The 23478-nt window shown below is 38.7% G+C and overlaps 1 protein-coding gene across 12 annotated transcripts in view; it reads right to left on the minus strand.

Annotated features, from left to right (window-relative positions):
- Positions 1-23478, minus strand: part of ZNF521 (zinc finger protein 521) — a 239429-nt gene that overhangs the window by 162088 nt on the left and 53863 nt on the right. The window contains exon 1 of one of the 12 annotated variants that reach the window (XM_061995585.1): positions 4242-4293. The exons of the other annotated variants lie outside the window; for them this stretch is intronic. The gene's annotated coding sequence lies outside the window, so the exon portion shown is untranslated. Of the gene's footprint in view, positions 1-4241; positions 4294-23478 lie in introns of those variants that run through there. 12 annotated transcript variants of the gene reach the window in all.

Raw genomic sequence — 23478 nt, forward strand, 5'->3', positions numbered from 1 at the left:
GCAGTGATGGTCTACTATTCCACTCACATTATCAACATTTTTTTTGGAGTGAGATATCCAATTGTTCAGAATTTGCCCTTTTATGGATTATTAACAAAGCATGTGACTTCCTGAAATTAATCCACTAATGCTTTGCTTTCTGGCCTTTCCAATCAGTCTCTAACTGGGAACCAATTTGTCTGAAACTCTGCTGACAACACTTCTATTTTCTCCACTAAATTATGTACTTGCATAGTTAAGTGCTCTATTTAAAAAAAAAAATAAACCAAAAAATAACCCCCTCCCAAACCTTACTGGCTTTCGGTGAGGCTTTCAGTCATCACACTCATTTAATTTGTTATGTAGCAGTTTCTTTTCTAGGACTTTACACAATTTTTGCCTAATTTACTTGTTGGATGTTTTAAGCCTTCTTAAATTTAAGGTGCAAGATTATTCCTATGAAAGATGTCACTCTGACAGGCATTCTACTTCTCTTCTGAAGGTTTTTACTTTCACATTTTGGAGAGATGTAGACTAATTCTTCATGATGCCTTACATCTCTCATATCAGTGTAAATTCATTGACTTCAAATGCATTACTTGTGTCAGACATCAGTGTGAGATCTGAGAGACCAGATCAGGCACACAAAGATAGCTTTTCATTTTATAGAGCTATCTAAAAAGCTACCAGTTCTTAAAGATGTGTGGCTCCTGTAAAAATGGTTGCTGAGCCCTTCAGGTTGAAACATTGTATCAATATGTATATTTTTTAACCACTATGATAATAATTATTATCAACATTAGTGGCAGCCAGGAGTAGACAATGATTTTGTATAGGTTTGGCTCTTCTCTTCCAATTTCCACTTAAAACGGCCAAACTGCCTGCTCTGTTTCTTATGTAAAATTGCAGATGTCTTCTTATTAATCAAGAGCCTAATACACTCCAGATGAATAAACAACTTCAGCACTGTAGCACGTACCTCGCTTCTTAAACCCAGGATTTATTGGAGCGGCCTGTTCCAAGATCTCTTAACTTAAAAAAGATGGTTTATTGTTCCTCGCTTCTACAGCAGGGGCCTAATAAATGCGTTGAAACTATGTCTTTGTCCCTTTGCAACATAGTATTCAAAGAGATTTCCAACCCTACAGCGTAACATTATCCAAGTCCTTTGAAACTCTAAGTAGTTGCTCTAACTCAATCATCCAAATACAGAAAACTTCACAGGGAATCGAGAGAGGGGTGATACATTAGGAACGACTGGGCTGCAGTGGTGGGTGCTGCACAAAGTCACCTGCAAAATGCTTCAGCACATTCAGTGATGTTCACTGTGGTCCAAATTGCCACCTTAGAGCATAGGGACTGAATTTCTTTTGTCAAATGCCCATTAGAAAGCATGAGAATATATAGCTTCTAATATTTTCCTCTGATTAAAACCCCAAACATTTAAGGAAACTCATGTAGCTATGTATCAGTTAACTGATGTTAAGTTTTCAGTATTTTGCTGTAGATTTAGCCTGTAACCCAGCTTATCAAAGTTGGTTTAAATATTTCTATTTAAAATTAAAATCTTCCACAGCCTAAACTGTTCTATGTACTTTAATTTACATTCCCTAAACTGAGAAAAACAGATCTGTTCTTTGTAATCATGTAGAAACAGAGAAAGAAAATAATTATGAGGGGTTTAAAGCGTATATTAACTCATGGATAGCTAATTTTTAAATTATTGTTTCACAATATTGGCACTTTCCTTAGAACTTCCAGATTACTAATGTGCTTGCTAATATTGGACTGCTAAGGGTAGTACTATTAATAAGATGTATGTATATAGAAAGCTGAAAAAAGTAAAGGTTATAATATTAGCATACCTTACTAATTTTTAATTAAAGAATTAAAAAGCCCAGTCTTCGGGGGGTTTGGGAAAATAGTGTAGCCAAATGAGACCAATTAACTTCATTAGCTTCTGCAAATACCTACTTTTCCTGCACATTTCTATTTTTCCATCTGCTTCACAACTACACATGTCTACAAATTAACATTTTACTTATCATTTAAGATTCCAATTCATAAAAATTATGCATTCATTACATACAGTTTCCTGTATTTATTTAAAAATCACTAAATTCTACATCTTCCATTTTTCAGTCTGTTTTTTCCTCTAAATAACAAAAGCCCACAGTCTACAACTGCAAAAAAACCCACAATCCAAATCACGGTTGAATGTTCAGAGTGGGAACATTCATACTACAATGGAAACTGTACAAAACCCTATTTTAAAATGACAGTTGCAAAAACTCAGAACAAAGAATATGATAAAAATGTCATTAAAATGCCCTATTGCTACCATGGAGTTGCACAAACATTTTCTTGAGCTATTTGTTCTAAGTTAGCAGTCTGACAAGTCTTATCACACATAGCATTAATTTTGCTCATCTTGTTTTCCATCATTCAGCATCATGTACAGCACGGACCACCAAATCTCCAGCACCTTTCACCTAACATGAGTTTTGCAAAGGTTAGCAAGGCCAATACAAAAATAAAACATTATTACAGTCATTTAGCAACTTTGATATCAACCAGAAAAAGCTCAGTCTTTATTTATGCTTATATAGTAGCTTTGAGTGTAAGCAGTTTTAGTGGACAAGGAAACCTTCTGTAATAAGTCATACTATTAAAATAGTTTTAGAAAAAACAGAGAGTTTTATGAGATGGAAGAAGGAAGTAATTAGTAGTATTTCACATGTCCAGAGAGGAACAGACACACTCTCCTTCTGATTTTGCTCCTTGTATAAGAAAATCAGCAACGATGAATCAGAAAAACACCTTACCTTATGAAGAACCAAAAATAGGAGATGGAAATATTAAAGGGGAATTTAAAATTTAAATTACAAATTCCTGACATAACTCACGAAACTGTGTCTTTGGCTACAAAATCATTTTATATGTAGTTAATAAACTTGGATTCTCCAGGTGAGGCACAGCAAGGGAAATCACATTCTCTCTTCACTATAATACTGGAAAAAGATAATAAAATGACTATGTGAAACACTTCTACAAGAGGCACCCAAAATAGCTTGATTTGTAGGGTAAAATGTAATGCCATTGGCAATATCTATAGAACAGTTCCATAACAAATGTCAGCAGGTTGACTCAGCTTCCACTCTAGTCAATGGAGACACGTGGAGACTCCTCACTGGGCCCTACATCTCTGCTCTTCAGGGATGGGCCAAACTGTTTCCTGGAAGTGTCTGACTCCAAGGTTAGCTGAGCTCAATCTCACCTGAAATGGTATCCTTTAGATTTTTATTTTCACTGTTTCCAGAACATCTACTTCTTCAGTTAAAGACTACTAAAAGCAGGGAAGAGGCACCCTGGTCAACTAACGCTGACTACTCAGCTGGAACAAGAACCATCAACAGGTTGATAAGTTAGAACAGGCTGCACTGCTTGTTAGAGAGGGCTTTTCACTTTTTATCAGATATGAAATTTACTGGTCTTCTTTACAATTACTTTAATCTGACTGAGCAAGTAACTCTGCATGTTTGCTCAGAGTAAACAGTTTTGTTCTGTAAAACACTGAGATCAAGGCAATAGTAGAGAGGCATAGTACTATGGCTTTGCTAACTTTGTTGTCATGGAGCTCATCAGACATCTTTTCCCTACACAAATGAGTAACTGTATTTACTTCCCTATACTGTCAGTGTTCACATTCATATCATCATCACTGCACTACATTTTCGTCTGTTATCCCCAAAAGCAAACTGCATAATCCAATCCAAAAACTTGCCTTCTACTATGTGCTTCTCATTGAGCTTTGAATTAAACAGAAGGCTGCAACTTTCTTCAAGCATAATCAAAGAGTGTCCAAATGTTAAATATTCTCTGTTTCTCTGATTTTATTTTTAACTCTTATAATCTTCAGAACCTGAACCTCATAGGTATCAGCCTCATGGTTTTGAGGAACATCTTCCCAGATGCAGAAGAGACAAAGCAAAACCACAGAACAGGCTAAATCAAAAGCCATTCCTCTTAATTTAGGATACTGAAAAACTTCGTGTTTAACTAACCCAAACATAACTTTATGACTCTTTTGGCAGAAGGACTCCAGACTACTCATCCAGCCATCAGAACATCAGAACATGTATTCAGCATAATCACCAGGACACCTGAGCAAAGTGAGAGAATAAACTACAAGAAGTGGAGCTGCCTGGAATAGACAAATTAGGCATTGCAGAATACCTTGAAAAAAATTATTAAACTTGTACCTTGTGACCAAGCATAGAAATTCTGTTGTTGTCCTCCAAAAGAATTTATAAATTCTGTTAAACAAAGGAATAAATATGTATCATTCACCCATGAGGTACACAGTTAGGCAACTCTGTTAAAATTCTCCTACTCAAAACCAGTACATAAATACATTCACTAGTGTACTGGTCAGGCCAGTAAACTTACTTTTAAACTTTGCATTAGGTTATCAAAATTCAAGAGGAAAATAAACATTTATACAAGCTATTTGAAGAGATAAAACTGATTTTAAGTAATGATTTTGACAATAAAACAGCACAAAATCTGTGTTTATGATCTTCTGTGTACAGGTCAATACATTTATTCTTCATCTAATTTGTGTGGATGCTACAGTAAAAAAACACGAATACAGAAAAGAGATCAAGACTGGGAAGGTGGGGTGGTTGTAAGTGGAATTCTACATGTAATTGGAAAGCAGATGTAAGCATACTGGTAAATATGTCTGTCTTTTCCCCACAGACAGATTTCACAGCTGCGATTTAGATGCACTGATATGCATAGGTGCAGTAGAAATGTCAAACCAGACCTCTCTCAAATGGATCCATTCCACCTACTCTTTAACGCCTACTCTCTCCTCATGCCTCTGCATTTCCTATTTCCTCCTTAAAGAAAATTCACACTTCTTTTTCCAGATTGGTCTTTTGAATGGAAAGGAATTAAGAAAATTAAGAGCTACAATATTAAAAGGCAAAATATACAATGTAAACATTCATTTGGATATAAAGTATATGCAAATCAAAGCATATTAACAAGCACCTTCATTTAACATAGCTGTTCATGGAAGCCCCTTCAGCCCATGCACTCTTGATACCCACTTTTCTCCTCACATCCTCCTAAACGATGAAGTGAATACTATATGTGATTCACATGAGAGCCCAGAATACATGCATTCCTTCTCTCCTCCCTCAATTTTAAGCTATACACACTTCTCAATCCCCTTTTTCCTAGCTTTTAATTTCTGTGATTACAAACCTTCATCTTACAACTCCATCAATTCCTTCCTGCTAACTCCCATACCCCATTCTCCTTTTTTTCCAAGTACCCCCAATGGTACATAATGGAATGGTAGCACACATAAGAAGTGGCTAAAAGAACTGTATTAGCACAATGAAAACCCCACATAAATGTTATGCAAATTTGTTATGAATCAAACCTGCAGTGCAAATTTACTATATTGCTGAACGATTATAAAATAGCGATTTGTCTCGTATACACTTTTAATGTATTCCAAACAATTTGTACTAGATTGTCTGTTTCTGTTAGTCAGATCATTCACATTTTTAAGTGCAAAGTAAACATAAAGTGTTACATTTTTAATAATATGCAGTCACAGCACACACTTTTCTTGCTTTCTGCCTCCACTGTGGTCCAGGAACACATAATAGCTGTTTTTTCCCTAGTTATCTAATCATTATACTAAATGCAAACCTATTTGCTATTACTTTATATTTTACAATTATCATTGCAAGAACTACTTTCAGTGCTCTAGAACAATTGTGAATCTTAGTAGCTAATGGCATACAGCTCTTTAAATTTAATGTTTTGTATGTGCACACAGAAAGGAAAAAGGGAAAAACTGGCTTTAATATTTTTTCTTAGTTGTACATAAAATTATATGCATCTGCTACACAAACATATACATATTAATTATATACCCACAACTTAAATTCTACTTTCTGCTCAGTTCCCGCATTTGGTGATTTTAAAGTGGGCAAGGTTATTTCCATTGCAATTATTCTGCTTTTCTGTCCTTAAAAATAAGACACCAATGCATTCTGCTTCTTATTGCTCACCATGTAGTTCCTTTCTCAAATGAGACAATTATAAAGGAATTATGTACTTCCTTACAACTCATAATGGCCTTGATAAATGCCAAACTGGTCAAATCTGAGGAATGAACTCTGCTCTTTCTTCTCTAAAAATAGACTGAAGTTCTTTTTATTTTATTAAAAAAAAATAGTTACATAAGCACTTTCAAAATAAACTTCTCAAAACACATATAACTACAGAACCCAAGTGTCTCAGCTTTTAAACACAAAACACCACAGTGGTATTTTCATATGGTGACAAATGTTATCACCTATAGGGCTATTACGCTACATAATCTGTGATAACATGCTCAGAGAACACAGACATTTTATAGTAAAAGAGTGAGAAGAATGAGAAAGGAAGTAGCAAGTAAATGACAGGTTTGGAGTTATTTTTGCCAAATGGCCATCCTAAGTAGGAGTCAAATGCAGAAGCATAAGTGACATAAAAAGTGAGATGAATTAAAGATCTGTGAGAAAATCACTGGAATGCATGAACATTAAAGACAGTAACACTAACAGATGTCTTCCCATCAGTATTCAGGTATCTAGTTATCAGTATCCAGATATCTAGTTGAGGAAATCAACAAAACTGAGAAGAAATGTACCAGGCAGAGTAAGTCCAGTAAAGGTGAAAGAATCTAATTCACGAGGCTGAAAGTGGAGGACTGTAAGTGTGGATGGGGCAGTTGAAGTACACATGTGGTTGCACCAAAGACAGAAGTATAAATTTTCTGAGTGGAGAAAAATTAAGCTATTCAGGTTTTTTTTGCAGCAGGGAAGTCTCAGGTCTAAATTTCATGATAACTAAACACAGGATCTATCTTCCTCAGCAAGTTCTGGGACCCCATCCCTGGAAGTTTCCAAGGCAAATCAAAAAACAATGAGCAGAGATTGTCTACATAAACATGATCCAGCCTCAAGGCAGGATCTGGACAAGGTAATTTCTTCTGCATCTTCCAGTCCTATTGTTCTTTGATTTCAGTCCTGACCTACTTTTTTCAGCTAATCTACCTGTGAAATTGTCAAGCAAACAGACATAAAAAATGATGTTTTAGTAAGGGGAAAAAATTAATCACAAAAACCAGAAAAAAAACCCCAAACATATGCATTGTGCCCATGGTATGTAACTACGATTAGGTATAGAGCAGTCAAGTGACCTTGAGAATATAAACAATTTCAACAATAAAAACATAACACCCCATCAATAAGCCTGGGAAATACAGACTTATGAGCCTTCTTTCTATGAGGAAAGATGTTTGAACTGAGAAATACAAGCAGTCATAGGGTGGTAGGTCACTGAGGAAACGGAGATAAAGGTCACTTTGAAAATGTCTGTGTGATATGCTTTTGTCCCTTAAGACCTGAAGAGAGCACAACTCATTTAACATAGACACGAACATATGCGATTGCATAATGAATATTATTATTTACCTTGGAAAAGACTCAAACAGGTGACTAAGAGAAGAAAAAGTATCTCCCCTTAGTAACCTCCTGAGCTACCCAGTCAACCATGAAAGAGCTCTTCTAGCAGGTTTAAGAGTAGCAAACTGTTAGGTTTTATTAATTTGAGTATGCTGGCTAGGTGGGCTTTTTTTAATGGCACTGGAGACTAAAAACTGACAGTAGCTCTCAGCAAGATGGAGAAAAAAATACTATTTTGGAAATAGGGAAAAGAAACTCAACTGACCTTGCCTTCCCTGAATGCCACCTTCATCATGCACAGAATGTAAAAAGCAGTGCACCCATCTCCAATGTTCTGTACTATGCTGTGGTAGTAATGTGGGCATTTCATGCCTTTGTAATATTTTCTTTTAAACTTACAATAAAAATAGTATTGAAAGAGTGAAAATTTAACAGTCTTGTCTGTCAGGTTATTCAGTACCATGTGGCAGAGAACTGCTTGGTCCAGAGCCTGCTCTCTCTGTCTTCCCAGTTCAGGATGAGATCTCATTTGAGAAACTTGGTCCTCATTTCTGTCCTGATGTGACACTGAAAGGACATTCTTTAGGATGCTTTTTGGCAAACACTTCAAGACATTGCTTGTGCAATTGAATGTAAATTCAGCTTGCAGCTTGCAGAGTTTGGGGAGGGAGCAACTGTGCACAAGGAAGCAGCTCATGAAGGCACTGCATCCTACATCCTACACTGTATGTCTACAAACTTAACTATGAAGCTCAGTTTGGACTTCTGAGAACAATCATATCTCTTTCATCAGCCTCAAGTGGTCCTGAGGTTATCCTAACTCTCTCAAAACACACTTTACTGTCTCCTAGATTACATAGTAGAGAGAGAAACTCCCAGAATGTTCTTTGTACTCAGTGATCTCCAAGAATTTATATTATGAACCTCATATTAAGGTGCTTATAATTCAGCTGCTTAATTCCCAAGGAGCTAAACCTTGATTTAGTCATTGTTTAGCACATCACAAGTATAGATCTTTCTTTCTTTACTGTTCTTATTACATAAATGTATTTCAGTACTTATATGTACTATGCACGAGACAGAAATTCTGATGCAAATTCACTTTTCCAATGCAAATTCACTTTTGTGAAAGTAACAGCAGTAATAAACTCTATACATCACACCTAGCCATAATAACATTTAGTGTGTATTTTCATCAGCACATACCAAGAGCTTTTTAACAAGGAGGACGGTATCATTAACCCCATTTTACAAATGAGGAAGCTGAGGCACAGAGCTGTGATTTACTCAAGAAGTAAACTGCCAAATGCCACATTCCATTACTTTAGCCACAAGAGGCCTCATCACAGACATCTCTCCTCCTGCATGTGCTATTATGAGTCAGGTAAAGGCAGGCCTCAGAATAAACCCTGAGACCCTCAGCCACAGAGGTGTGTCACTTCTCTATTGCATGGTGCGTGGGAATCCTGGACATGACCAGAGACCTCAATACTACCAGATGTTTGCCTAATCAAGGACCACCATATGTAGACGCTGACAGTGCATCTACAGTACCTACTGCAGGATAGAGATGGTCCGCAATCCAGCCTTGGCTGAAGATGGTATGGCCACCATAGCAGTGCTGTCTTTTAGCTGATGTTCCAGAAGCAGTGTCTGTCTGTTGGTAGGTCCTGCCCACAGCTAACAAATATCTTGTCTATCATTAGCTTGGACCAGTACCGCCCTCACATCACTAGATTACTCTGGGTTCTAGGAGCAGCCAGGGCTGCCACTACGTGCTCCTTCTTACACAAGCAAGGAAAGCCCCTGAAAGACAATAGAGCAAAGCTTGTAAAAAGTGTCATTGAGTTTTCTGATCACGACATATCTGAAACATAAACAGTGTGGTCTGAGTCTCATTTGCAGCTGAGGATGTCAGCCATAACAACAGGTCTTAGAAGGGTTCAGCCTAGTCCAGTAAACATGTAAGAAATGAATAGAGAAAAAAACAACATGGACATTACACAGAAGAGTATCACAATTTGCTTTTGAACCCTTAATCAAAGAGGTGGTCAGTCCAGTCAGGTTCAGTTGAAAGACACAAAACTAGGCCTTAAAAACCTGTGAGCAGCTGAAAGTCAAAGGAGGTCCAGCAGACTCATCAGATACTGAGATCACCCTAAGAGTCAAGGAACACTAGAACATCATTTCAATATCTCATGTAGTTATACCTTTTGTTAGTAAAGTTGGAAGAGCAGTGTTACTCTTTCTTCTTCCTCCTGCTCAAAAACTGAATACTTGAGAACAAATAACAACTGATGACCAATTATTATCTGAAGTGGTTTATTAATACTGCTTTGTAACCACTTCCACAATCACTGAAGTTCATTCTATTCATTCAGCCACACAAGCCCCTGAAGGTCTTTGCACAGACGAAATAAGTATTGAGGTTAAAGCAGATACTATCAGTACTCAAACCTCTGGCTCACAGTTGTTACAACAGCCATTAGGATTTAAAAGTAGTTTTGTCCAGCTACCTCTTGCATAAATATAAGTTTGTGACCAGTGTATCCATAAACATCAATCCATTTAGTGTAGTCCTATCCCTTCAATGCTGCCTCTGAAAAAGCAATCACAGATAGATATTCTGGTTTATGGCCTTAACAGGAAATCGTGATTTCTCTACATGTGGGGTTTCCTCTACTCTTTTAGACTATAAGAATTGTGTCTGACTTCATTTGTGCGTAATGTGAATGTACAGATAAAGTTAAGTGCTTCCAGTTCTGACTAGTTAGCAAATAAAGGATGCAGAAAATTTCCCAGTTAAGAAGCTCATTACCAAATACCAGATTCAACTACATGAAAACTTCACTTGGCTAATGGGGAAATATAAAATCTATTCTAATATTTGATTAGCAGGACAGGACTCATAAGTGTTAACAACTATTCTGGTGTCTGTAGTAATTGAAGTGAGCAAGCTGAGTTAAGCTTCGTAAATTAATTTCATTTGTGATTATGTAGCTAAATCAGTCTTTCAGTACATGTACCAAAAAAGAAAGAAAGTTTAAAAAAAATCCCCCTAACCCTTAGCACAGTGATTTCTGATAATGCAAACTCGAAAAAAGGGATTTACATTGAAATAAAAATAATTGGTGGTAGCAACAAAACATATAATAACACATGCAGGCAGTAACTGCAAATACCTCTGACTATAACATCTTTTTTTTTCCCAACTTTATATTACTTTACCAGATTTTAACTATTTGGGCTGGAATTTTTCATACTAGGTATCTGTCTCAGGACACATTGGGACTTTCTGAAAGTTCAGTTGAAGTCAGCTCAAGTGTCTCTAAGACAGAAGTCTGGAAAAATATGTCATCTTTTTCATTAAAAAAAGGTCTGAAGCTATGTAACAGAGAAGATCTGGAAACCGCATTCCTACAGAAATAACTTAAAATCTGGCAGTACAATCAGGCTGATATCAGTCACATGCCTTTACTGTTCTTAAGGAAAACAGTGATGATTTGACTAAGTTAGTAAACACACATGCAAATAAAAAAAACACTATCTGCACTGTCAGTACAGATTTGTTAGTGTTTTGTAGCTAAACTGCTATGGATTTCTTCATAAACATGTTACAGGTCTGAACAAGACTTTCCTTACCACTCTTCTTTCAGAGACTGCTGTGATGCTAGACACATAACTGAACCTTGGCAGAAAACCACCTATTTGTCTTACAGTTCCCAGTGCTGGCACACAGCAAAGATAGAGGACAAGAAGGAAGGAAAATGCTTTACCATGACGCAAAAAAGGAAGGTCTGAGAAATCATGAACGTATGAAGTGCAGAGTCCTGCACCTGGGCAGGAACAGCACAGGCTGGGGTTGACCTTCTGAAGAGCAGTTCTGCAGAGAGAGACCTGGGAGTCTTGGTTGATAGTAAACATGAGGCAGAAATGTGACCTCATGGCCAAGAAGGCCAATGGTACCCTGGGATGTATCAAGAACAGTGTGGCCCGCAGGTCAAGGGAGGTTCTGCTCCCCCTCTACTCTGCCCTGGTGAAGTCTCATCTGGAGTCCTATGTTGAGTTCTGGGCTCCCCAGCTCAAGAGGGACAGAGAACTTCTAGAGAGAGTCCAGCGCAGGGCCACCAAGATGATCAAGGGACTGGAACATCTTCCTTATGAGGAAAAGCTGTATGATCTAGGACTGTTCAGCCTGGAGGAGATTGAAGGGGGACCTCATTAATACTTACAAGTATTTGAAAGGTGTATGTAAAGGGGATGTCACAACACTTTTTTCTGTAGTGTCCAGTGATAGAACAAGGGGTAATGGACAAAAACTGGAACACAAAAAGTTCCACTTATGGAAAAACTTCTTTACTGTAAGCATGAGGGAGCCCTGGCACAGGCTGCTCAGGGAAGGTATGGAGTCTCCTCCTCTGGAGGTTTTCAAAACCCACCTGGATGTGTTCCTGTGTGACTGATCTAGGTGGACCTGCTTGGGGGTTGGTATAGATGATCTCTGGGAGTCCCTTCTGACCCCTCCCATTCTGTAATTTTGCAACTCTGTGAAGTGCTAACAAACGATACATTTAAAAAAAATCAGATTCTCACTCTGAGCAGCGTGCCTTTAATAAAGGTGACTCAGTTCTCCATGGATAAAATGGGAATTACAATGGCACCTCACTTCATAGGATAAAGAATATTTGCAGATCACTCAACTACTGTCATGATGAGAGCAACACAAAAACCCATGAAGAAATGAATTAATATGATTTAAGTGTCAGGCTTTACTTGCACCAATAAGAATGGCATAGGGTCACATATTGAAGAAGGAAAATAAATATAAGCTGAATATTTTGTGGCACTTTTCATCCTGTCCAATGAAACTATGAGAAGTCCTGCAAGGACAGGAAAAACACAATATATGCACAGACACACAGAAAAATAACTGAGAGGTGTACCACAACACATATATGCACATTAAAGCTAAGTGATGTACATGCTCTTTTTGAGTTAGAATTTTAATTACTTAAATACAAGATGAAATTGTTGCAGTATATAGTACAATGGCAGAAGTGTTTGGACTAGCCTTAGCACATATATGACTATTTTTCTTGAGACTACACGTAAAAGTCTTTAGGCTTCTCACTGAAATAATTTTGATACTAAGTACAACGTGGCACAATGGACAGATGGGAGGGCTATCTGCTCTACATATTTCTAGCATTTTAAAGTCTATTGTGGAACCTACTGTTCATCCTCAAGACTGCTTCTTTTGTAGTGTATATTTAAGACTACCTGGCATAGTGTTTTGACATACCTACAGTCTAAGTCCATTAGTATCACTGTTGTCAATCAAGCCTTGGTATAATAAGACGAAGAAGGGGGAATACAGAGGGAGACACAGTCAGAGCAAGAGAACAGTGTAATGGATTCTACCTGAAACTAAACTAAATTTTTTGCCAGTAGAAAGCTATCCAAGAAAACGCCTTGCAATACTGAAGTCATTAAAGAACTGAAAAATTCACAATGACTTATACAGTGAAACATATACTTGGCAAAACTGGCATACCCTTCAGTGACAAATGGGATGGATATTAGAAGAATTCCTACTGACCTTTAAGTGAGTATTTTTGAGAGCACACTTTTCAGGTTTCCTCACATACATTTATTATTTAAAAGATGACAGGAATAAACACTTATAAAGATATTATTTACCTTTTTTCCCTCTGGCCTAAGAGGTATTCTGCAATCAGGGCGACCACAAAAGTACTGCACTAAATTTTACCCTCTTAAATTAATGGGACAATTGGCACAGGCAGATTAAAACTTATGACCAGGCAGAAGGAGACAAGACAACCTCAGTAAATATTTAAGCTATTTGCTTGATCAACCATTTTAGTAACCGTTTCTTCACCACTAATGCATACATGCCACCACACATATGTACGGAAACACACACACACAAATGGAGCCGTGGTTTCTTTGAACTATTATACTCACTTCCAGGCCTCACACATGCCAATCCTGACCTTAACCATACATTTTTTAAAAAGAACTTACTCCAAAATAAATTTTTTAAAAAAAGAAAGAAAAAAGTAAAAAAAAGTCAAGTTTGATGCTAATCAGCTTGTACTGCCTACAAGGATGAAGGGTCACATCAATGTGTGAGGAGCACAGGGTTGAGTGACTGACAGTCACCCATGTCATGGAGCTGGGAAGCTAAGCTTCTACAAGCCCTCCTTCTGCCACTCTGCCCTTCTCCTTGACACATGTCACAAACACACAGTGATCCATGAAGGCAGAGAGAGTAGATGAATTAACAGCATCTGCTAAAGGATGTCCAGGGAAACTGCTGCTCAATGGTGAAGATGTGCAAAGGCTGGCATTCAGACATAGGCTTCCAGTGGAAGAAGAAAGTCCTTTTCAGGGGATAAAATAAGAGTAAGAATGTGTTCAGAGTACACATTCCTCCTCAGTATCACATTTGCCTGTGTGGACTGTACTTTAATCTTTGTAAGACTCAGGAACAACACTGTACAGCAATACACCTAATTACACTAGAATCAGCAGCTCTCCACCCATGTCAATCACTTCATCCAGCACACACCCCCCCCCGCCCCATCTCTCCCTCTGCTCCACAGACAAGAAAAAAAAACTAATTTAAAGCATATCAAAACACATTTTTATAATGTATAAAGATAATACCCAATGGACTCCTGAGAGATACATGAAATTAATCCCAGTTGTGAAGGTCTCGATATTAGCGTTTCACTCCTGGGATGAATTTAAAATCCCACAAAAGCCCATGATTTATTTCCTTCCTACACAACAGCAACAAACACTCACATAATTTTTAAGTAATGTAAAATATCACTTTAAAGCCATTCATACACATCTGAGAGTGAGGGAGAGAGAGAAGGAAAGGAAGAATTAGTTGTTTTGAGAGGTGAGCACTTAAGGGTCCATTCTACCTGCATAATTGCCATAAATGTTATGTTTATGAATTGAACAAACAGGGTGAAGAACTGTTGGCACAAAAACTGCCTTTCATCCACTTCCTACGTTTTAACATTCAGTGCCTCTTTTAATGGCTAGTTAAAGGTTTTTATAAAGTAATGCTGTTGTATTTCAAATTTGTACATCAAGCAAATGTGATTATGAAGGACTCTTTTTGGTTATAGGGTTTTTTAACTCACTACCCAGTATGGAGCTTCCTTGATGATACTTGCAAAATATCTAAAACTTATCCCAGCTATGTTGGGTGGAGGGAGGGAACTGTCAAAAGCTAGCTAGCTTTCCCACATTTTTGGAAGCTTCTTCACTCTATGGCAGTTGTGATATAATACCACTTTAAATGATTTGTACTGCATAGGGAGTGAAATCATTATTTTGTGAACAGACTCTGGAAAGTCTATTTAATAGATTCAGGGTGTTATCCTAAAAATTTATGGGCTACACAGCATCACATATTACCATTTATACCTGTGCAACTCCAAAAATGCCATCCAGAGTGACCCTGATAGGCTTGAGAGGTGGGCTCATGCAAACCTCATGAAGTTCAACAAGGCCAAGTGCAAGGTCCTGCACTTGGGGCAATCCCAAACATAAATACAAGTTGGGTGATGAGTGAATTGAGACCAGCTCTGAGAAGAATCTCAGGGTTTGGTTAATAAGAAGCTCAACATCACCCAGAAATGTGCCTCTGCAGCCCAGAAAACCAATCCTGTCTTAGGCTGCATCCAAAGCATCATGACCAGCAGGCTGAAGGAGGTGATTCTCCCCTTCTACTTTTCTCTGGTGAGATCCCACCTGGAGTCCTACATCCCGCTCTGGGGCCCTCAGCGCAGGAAATGCACAGACATGCTGGAGTCGGTCCACAGCAGGAGCACAAAAAAAAGATCAGAGGGCTTGAACAGCTCTCCTGTGAAGACAGGCTCATAAGAGTCAGAGTTGCTCAATCTGGAGAAGAGAAGGCCCCAGAGACACTTTAGAGAAGTCTTTCAGTACCTAACAGGAGCTGACAAGAAAGATGGAGAAGGACATTTTACAAGGGCATGTAGTGATAGGACAGGAGGTATTGCCTTTAAACTGAAAGAGGGCAAATTTAGATTAGATATAAGGAAGAAATTCTTTACTATGAGGGTGGTAAAGCACTGTAACAAGTTGCCTAAAGAAGCTGTGTATGCCTCATGCCTGGAAGTGTTCAAGGCCAGGTTGGACGTGGCTTTGAGAAACCTGATCTAGTGGAAAGTGTCCCTGTCCATGGCAGAGAGGTTAGAACTAAATGACCATTAATGTCTCTTTCAACACAAACCATTCTGTGATTCTATGAAACCTATGACATTCACAGTTCGCTGGTACTGCTTGTGATATTCAGTTACCATTCTGTATGACATCATAAGAGACTGTCACAATAGCAAATGATGGGAAAAAAAGAAAAAAATCAAGAAAGAACTAAGTACTAAGCAAGCACAGTAATTAAGAGCTTAGGTTTCAGAGAAAACACATGCATTATTTCATTTTCATAGTGGTTTATTGAACTAAGATAAGTATTATTAAAATCAATGGGATGGACGTTCTCTCTACCTTCTAAAAGCTTGTTACAACATGGGATAGAGCTATGAAAATCATTCTTGGCTTGACACTACCTTCTGTTCATTTATTCTGAAAATTGTATAAAAAGAAAACACACTTCCTTACTTCTGCAGTTTAGAAAATGATAGTGTTTAAATCAGGAAGTAATGTACAACTACTAATACAACACCACCTTGTCAAAAATAAACCACCACAATGGAAATTTGTGCTAAAATGGATACAAGAGACGCCCTTAAAAAACTCACAAATAGAGTCACTTGAGTTTTCTTCTATCATGAGGCTTTCTGCAGGGCACTTAAAAGTTTTAGCCCTTAATCAAAATCCATATTTTTTATTTATGTATTTAAGTCACTGCTGAATGACAAGATGAGAGGTAAAAAGAGGTAGGTAAGGCAAACTATTCAACTTAGAAGTTCCACAATAACTCAGAAACTTAAACATCCACAATCATTTTCTTGTCAAAGGGGGGTTTATTCCTGCCATCAGTTTACAGGGATTGTGTGGCTAAGTCTCATCACTGCTAACATGGATAACTGTGCACGGTACATCTAAAGTGCACAAACAGAAGAGGAAATACCCTTCCATTTGCTTTACTGACCCACAAAACCCTGCCACAGTTGCAGTGAAATTTAACAGTATCTTACAATTTCATCCTTTGATTGTGAGCCCAGAATGTGGCAGCAGTCCAGGCCCTAGCTCAGGCTGTTTATCTTCTAATACTTTCAAGTCACTTACTAGCCAAAAAAGAAATTACTATGTGATTTAATGGGAAATCAGTGAACTTGCAGACCCATTCCTTGCCTGCCTTCTCCCTATCCTTTTTTGTTTTATTAAAGAGGCTGTAACTGTACCGTAAGTCTGATCTGTTCATCCCTACAAACATCTGTCCCATTGTACTGCAAGAAAAACCTTTGTATGATTTTTTTTGCTAGTTTTAACCATATTCTCTCTTTTAATTTCCCCCTCAAAAATCCCAACAAAGTTTCAGAAATATTTTTCCATCTTTATAAACATCTACTTTGATGAAGACATTTTGATGGCTTAAGAATTTCCTACATACCAGAGTGACAAATCTCAACTCTTCAGACCCATCTTTCTGCAAATACTTCCTGCCATAGATTCTTCTGCAAGTTGTCCAGACACAATGAGTCCAAATCGAAAGCGATTCCCCTCAAATGACCTGCCACTGATCAAGCCAAAGATTTTATGTCTCTGGTCTTTCACTTACACGTCCCTTTTCCCTTTTGGTTATTCAATGGGAGAAAGTATAGAACTCTATCCAGCTCACAGACGCTAAGTATCAAACTGGCAGCTCCCTGAGTAAGAGAAGCCACTGCACACTCACAAAGGAAAGGACGGGAGACAGCTGCAACGGTTCTTTCTGTTGAAACTGGCACAATGCTCAGCTTTCAACACACTTGATGAAAAAGGTAACAGAACTGTTGCTCAGACATCAGACAAACCTGGTGAGCCAGATAGTGAGCTCATCCAAAACACACTACAAATAATTCTTCAGCTGCAAGTGAAGAGGTTTGCTTCTTTGTTTCCTTAGATATAGTTTGTGATTTTAGATATATCACAAAATCTATTATTTTCATTCACCAACATGAAGAACTTTTCAAAAAATGGATTGTGATACTCTATGTTTTCTAAAACACCATAAATATAGTAGCAGTTCCAGACCATTTTGAACAGTGAGTGTAAAATACTGTTATTCGGTGTTCAAACATAAGGAAGACCTTAAGTATATTTGACAATTGCCAATTAGAAAGATCTGGAATTTGTTCAGGAACAAATGAATCAGCTGCTTCTTCAATTGAAGTTAATAAAGTTTCAAAGTTGAGAAAACTTTTTTTCTAGATGTCTTGATCATGTTATACAGACGCATGATACTACACCACAATACAAAGTCTTCCACAAGACGGTGAGTGTCATCTCCCACTCAGAACATTTTGACGGATATAAGTAACATTCCTGGACCATAAACCACAATTGATTGAAGAAGAATTCTCCCATTCTTGCATTATGGATAATACAAAAAACACTATATAATGCAATACAAGGAAATTCTGTCTTGGGGTTCTCATGACAAGCCACTTGAGCTACACTTTTTTCCCTTATAATGTCACCTGAACTCTCAGTAGAATTATTATTAGAATAAATGATAGTCAATGGTGAATTACAAGGCTATAATACATACAATAGGCATCTAATATAGTCTCATAAATTGCAGACTTTTATAGCTTTATCATAGAATCATAGACTCATAGAATGGTAGAGGTTGGAAGGGACCTTTAGAGATCATCTAGTCCAACCCCTCTGCAGAAGCAGGTTCACCTATATCAGCTTGCATAAGAACATGTCCAGGTAGGTCTTGAAGACCTCCAAAGAAGGAGATCTGGCAGTCTGTGCCAGTGTTCCCTCATCCTCATAGTAAAATAGTTTTTTCTTACACTTAAGTGGAACTTTTTGTGTTCCAGCTTCGTCCCATTACCCCTTGTCCTGTTGCTAGATACAACAGAAAAAAAGAGATGTCCCAAACTACTGACACCCATCATTTAGGTATTTGTAAATGCTAATAAGATCTCCCCTCAGTCTCCTCTTCTCTAGACTAAACAGCCCCAGTTCCCCCGCCTTTCCTCATATGAAAGATGTTCCAGTCCCTTGATCATCTTGGTGTCCCTGCACTGGACTCTCTCCAGAAGTTCTCTGTCCCTCTTGAGCTGGTGAGCCCAGAACTGGACACAGGACTACAGATGAGGCCTCACCAGGGCAGAGTAGAGGAGGACCAGAACCTCCCTTGAACTGCTGGCCACACTCTTCTTGATGCATCCCAGGGTGCCATTGGCCTTCTTGGCCACAAGGGCACATTACTGAATCATGTTCAGTTTATTATCAATCAGGACTCCCAGGTCTCTCTCTGCAGAGCTGCTCTCCAGCAGGTCAACCCCCAACCTGTACTGGTGCATGGGGTTCCTCCCCGAGTGCAAGACTCTGGACTTGTCCTTGTTTAACCTCATGAGGTTCCTCTCTGCCCAACTCTCAGACCCGTCAAGATCCCGCTGAATGGCAGCACAGCATTCTGGGGAATCAGCCAGTCCTCCCAGTTTGGTATCATCAGGGAATGTGCTGAGGGTACACTCTGTCCCCTCATCCAGGTTGTTGATGAAGATGTTGAACAAGACTGGCCCCAGAACCGATCCCTGTGGAACTCCACTGGCCACAGGCCTCCAACTCAATTCTGTGCCATTGATCACCACCCTCTGGGCTCTGTCATTTAGCCAGCTCTCGATCCACCTCACTTTCCACTCATCCAAGCCACACTGCCTGAGCTTTCTGATGAGGATCTTATGGGAGACAGTGTCAAAATCCTTGCTGAAACCAAGGTAGGTGACATCCACTGCTCTCCCCTCATCTAGCCAGCTGGTTATGCACTCATAGAAGGCTATCAGGTTGGTTAAACAGGATTTCCCTTTGGTGAATCCATGTTGACTTCCCCTGATAACCATCTTTTCCTTCATATGTTCAGTGATAACACTCAGGATGAGTTGTTCCATCACCTTTCCAGGGATGGAGGTGAGGCTGAGTGGCTTGTAGTTTCTTGGATCATCCTTCTTGCCATTTTTGAAGACTGGCGTGACATTGGCCTTTCTCCAGTCCTCAGGCACTTCGCCTCCATGATTGTTCAAAAATGATGGAGAGAGGCTTAGCAATCACATCAGCCAGCTCCCTCAGCACTCTAGGATGCATCCCATCAGGACTTATGAGCCTTAAGCTTGGCCAACAAGTCTTTAACTGCTTCCTCCTCAACCCAGGGCAAGTCCTCTGCTGTCCTGGCCATCCTATTATCCTTGCTATATGTTTTACCTTATTATCCTTGCTTTATCTTTTACAGTCTAATGTTGCACACCACAGTGACACAATACTCCAATTCAAGACATGATATCACATTTAAGAAAAAAGGATAAAAAGCAATAAAAGCCTTTATTATGGTAAAGTAAAATTACTTCAGAAGTGTACAGCTTTGCCGTTTTAAAAGGAGAGGCAGAGATCACAATATAGGCCTCAAGGAAGAAGGTACATGCCAGACAGTTACCTGCTCTGTTATTCCTCTATACTGTTAGTAACAAATGCTAGTGTTTGCTGAATGCTGGGCACTGCTGCATGAGATCCCAAGCTGGATTCTGCACTCGAGGTATAGGGTAACAGGTGCTTCACATCATCGAGCAGTGACTTCTCCATTTGATTAAGAATCGGCACTGAAGGGCTTTACTGGGATTCCCATCCAGAGTTCTTCAGTCTGACAGATAACATTGCCTTTTGGGGGTCTAAAGGATAATGGTGAAGTGAGGTTTGGAGTTGAGGGAATATTCTATTCTTAGAGCTCTAGACTGGGACTACTTCTGAGGCAGGAATTAAGAAGTTAAAATACAGTATTTTTAGTCTGATTTCCCAAAGAGATTAAGCATGTGACCAGACAGCATCTATCTGCTTGTGTATACCCCACTTGATACCCCAAATTTCAGATCCATTTGTTAACTGCAACTACATCAGGTACATGAAAAAAGGGACTCCATGCTATCAAGTTTCAATAACTTCTGAGAAAATAGCAAGTCAGGTAGAAAAGAATTATTCTCTGAGTGACTTCCTTGAGAATACAAGCCTTCCTCAATGCACCTCATTAAACAGTAGAGGACCCACACCATAAGGAGGAGTAAGTTGGCAGGGAAGGACAGGATGAAGAAAACAGTCTCACAATAAAGTAAGCCAAGAGGGCGGCAACAATTGCTCCATGTTCCTACCATATTAAACACCAGTGGATTACACTATAAGAAACAGGGACATAGGAAACTACAAACACAGACCCATTTGTTGCTGATAAACTGTAACACCAGACAAGTATATAAGTAAAAATGGTTCACTCACCTTGCATTTCTACTACGAGGTAAATTGCCGTTTGTGTGTACATGCTTATTGCTGTCTCACGAGGGCAGCAAACGAGATTACTGATGTTTTTAAAATATACTCTTCATAACTAAAGCTGTCAATACTGAGAGAAGATGAGAAAAAAGGGGATGATGACAAGACAGACAGAGGTATGGCTCTTTCACCTGGAAATAAAGCACACAGTCTTGACCAGAATGCTGTTCATATTGTCTAGATTAAAAAAGAAGAACTTCCTATCTAGATTAAAAAAGGAGAACTTCCTATCATAAACCTGTATTTTGAGATACACTTGTTTCAGTCCCTAGGAGTGGCAAAGAGACTTGACACATGCAGTGAAGGTGAGAAGACTATGTTCAGGACAGGCAGTTGCCCAAGAAGCTTTGTGAGGTGCTGCCACATTGCAGAGGTCAAAACAAGAGTTCTTTTTCTTCAACTAACTTACAGATAGAGTTTAGATAAAACAGGAACAGGCTTACCTGTTCAGGCAACAGCACCTCCACTCTTTCTCCCTAACTGCTCTGACTGGCAAATGTGGCTGAAATAACTCCTAATTGCAGGACTCAGCATTAAATCCCAAGCTTCCCTGGAAAGAGTCCAACACAGGCATCCAAGCCTCCCAAGGAAATGGAAGGTTGACTCATAAGAGACCTGCAGGAAATGGCAGAAAAAGGCTCTAGATTTGCCTGTTAGTTGTCACTTTTCAACCACTAGAAAGATCAAGACTTCAGTAGACTAGTAAAGTCCTACAGACCAATGGACAATATCATGTACCTCAAGTGAAGTTTATGTTTGGTTGCTAGCCCAGACAGCATCTTTTTATTGAATTTTATGGTTTAAAAGTTTCTATATCGTTTAACACATTGATTCCTTTTATTCTGGAAATGGTCAATATTCAGAAATGTTGCGGATAGATGAGACAGAGAGTGCTCTAACACATGGGTCAGACAATCACTTATGAGACTGTTGTATGATGAAGCTTCTCAATGCGTAGCCATTCATACAATATACAAGCTTCATTGAGAAAAGAAATACCACTATGGCCTGGCAGCACACTGTGCAAACAAAACACAGCCTTTGTTCAAACAGAACTTCTCTATTTCTTTTTTCAGTCAAAATTTACTCAGCTGACGAAGCGAGCAGCATACACATTTCACAACCACTATCAGGTGGCAAACATGGCCAAGTCTTCCTGGCAGTGTATCTAACCATCTAAATAGAAATAATGATTTAATTTTGCTCCTTGAAGTATCTACTTTGAGCCCAGAAGCAGACAACAAATCAAGCACATGGTTACAATACAGAAAAAGTGCCAAGATGAAAACTCTCTCCCAAAAATTAAAAACTAATTGGTGGTTATTTAAGCAGTTTCAGAGACCAACAACTAAAAAAAAAAAAGTTTACATATCCTATGTATTGGTTTTCCACTTTGCTGCAACTGGATTTTTTTTCTTTTCTGGTAGAAGACAGGGAAAATGACATTGCCTGCTACTACAGAAGCCATGCACCACTACGGAAGCAAACTCTCTTCAGTGGAAACCTTGCTTGTCTTACTCTATTGACTTCTCAACAGATACTCTGGTTAAGAATACAGGTTGCATGACTGCATATTCCTAGTGCAACTGAGAGCAACTGACTGAAATTCCAAATACTGAGTTGCATTCAACTCTTCTGAATAATCCTGACCACATTCCTCCAGGGTGAAAATCTTAGAAAGGATAAGAAATGACATTATACTTGTTTAGAAAGGAGGAAACTGCAACACCATCCTGGAAGAAGTGACACAGTGCGTCATGCCACCGTGCCAGAGATCAGAGTTCAGACTCGTATTTTACTTTTGAGCCTTAGGGGTGACAGGGTACAGTTCAAAAATAATGTGTTTCAGTGTCTTAAAGGGGAAAGCCAGTGCAGCAGCACTCCATCTGGCAGGCCGACTTTGCTCTGAAGTTACACAAGAAAAGAGAAAGACTTTGTGTTCGGGGTTGGGGGCTGGGAAAACAAGAAATGTGGCAACCCCAGGAAATAAATTTAAGATTATGCTGATGCACTACCTGAATCCTTCCTAAGAAGGCAACAAAAAATTTAAAAGTTAAATCGACTTGTCCATGACATGCTCAACACTATTTAATGGGAAACTCCTGCTGACATTATTCATGAGACACATTTCTTACCAATACAAGTAAAATAAATAAATAAAAAAACACTTTTTAAATCCCTAAGTACAAAACCTTTCTCTACTTGATAATGGGTAGTGAAGAGGACAGACGCGTTTTCATGAAAGGCACCACATGGAAGAAAAAAATTCTCCCCTTTTATTTTTAAAAAGGGTGCCAGATGCAAATGTTTCACTGGATGCCTGTAAGTACTTAAAATACAAAACACCTTCTTCAAATGCATTAAGCACACAGTGAGGCACTTTAAATACACTTGCTTTGTCAGA

Source organism: Colius striatus, chromosome 4 (assembly GCF_028858725.1).
Source record: "Colius striatus isolate bColStr4 chromosome 4, bColStr4.1.hap1, whole genome shotgun sequence".
Taxonomy (NCBI): Eukaryota; Metazoa; Chordata; class Aves; order Coliiformes; family Coliidae; genus Colius; species Colius striatus.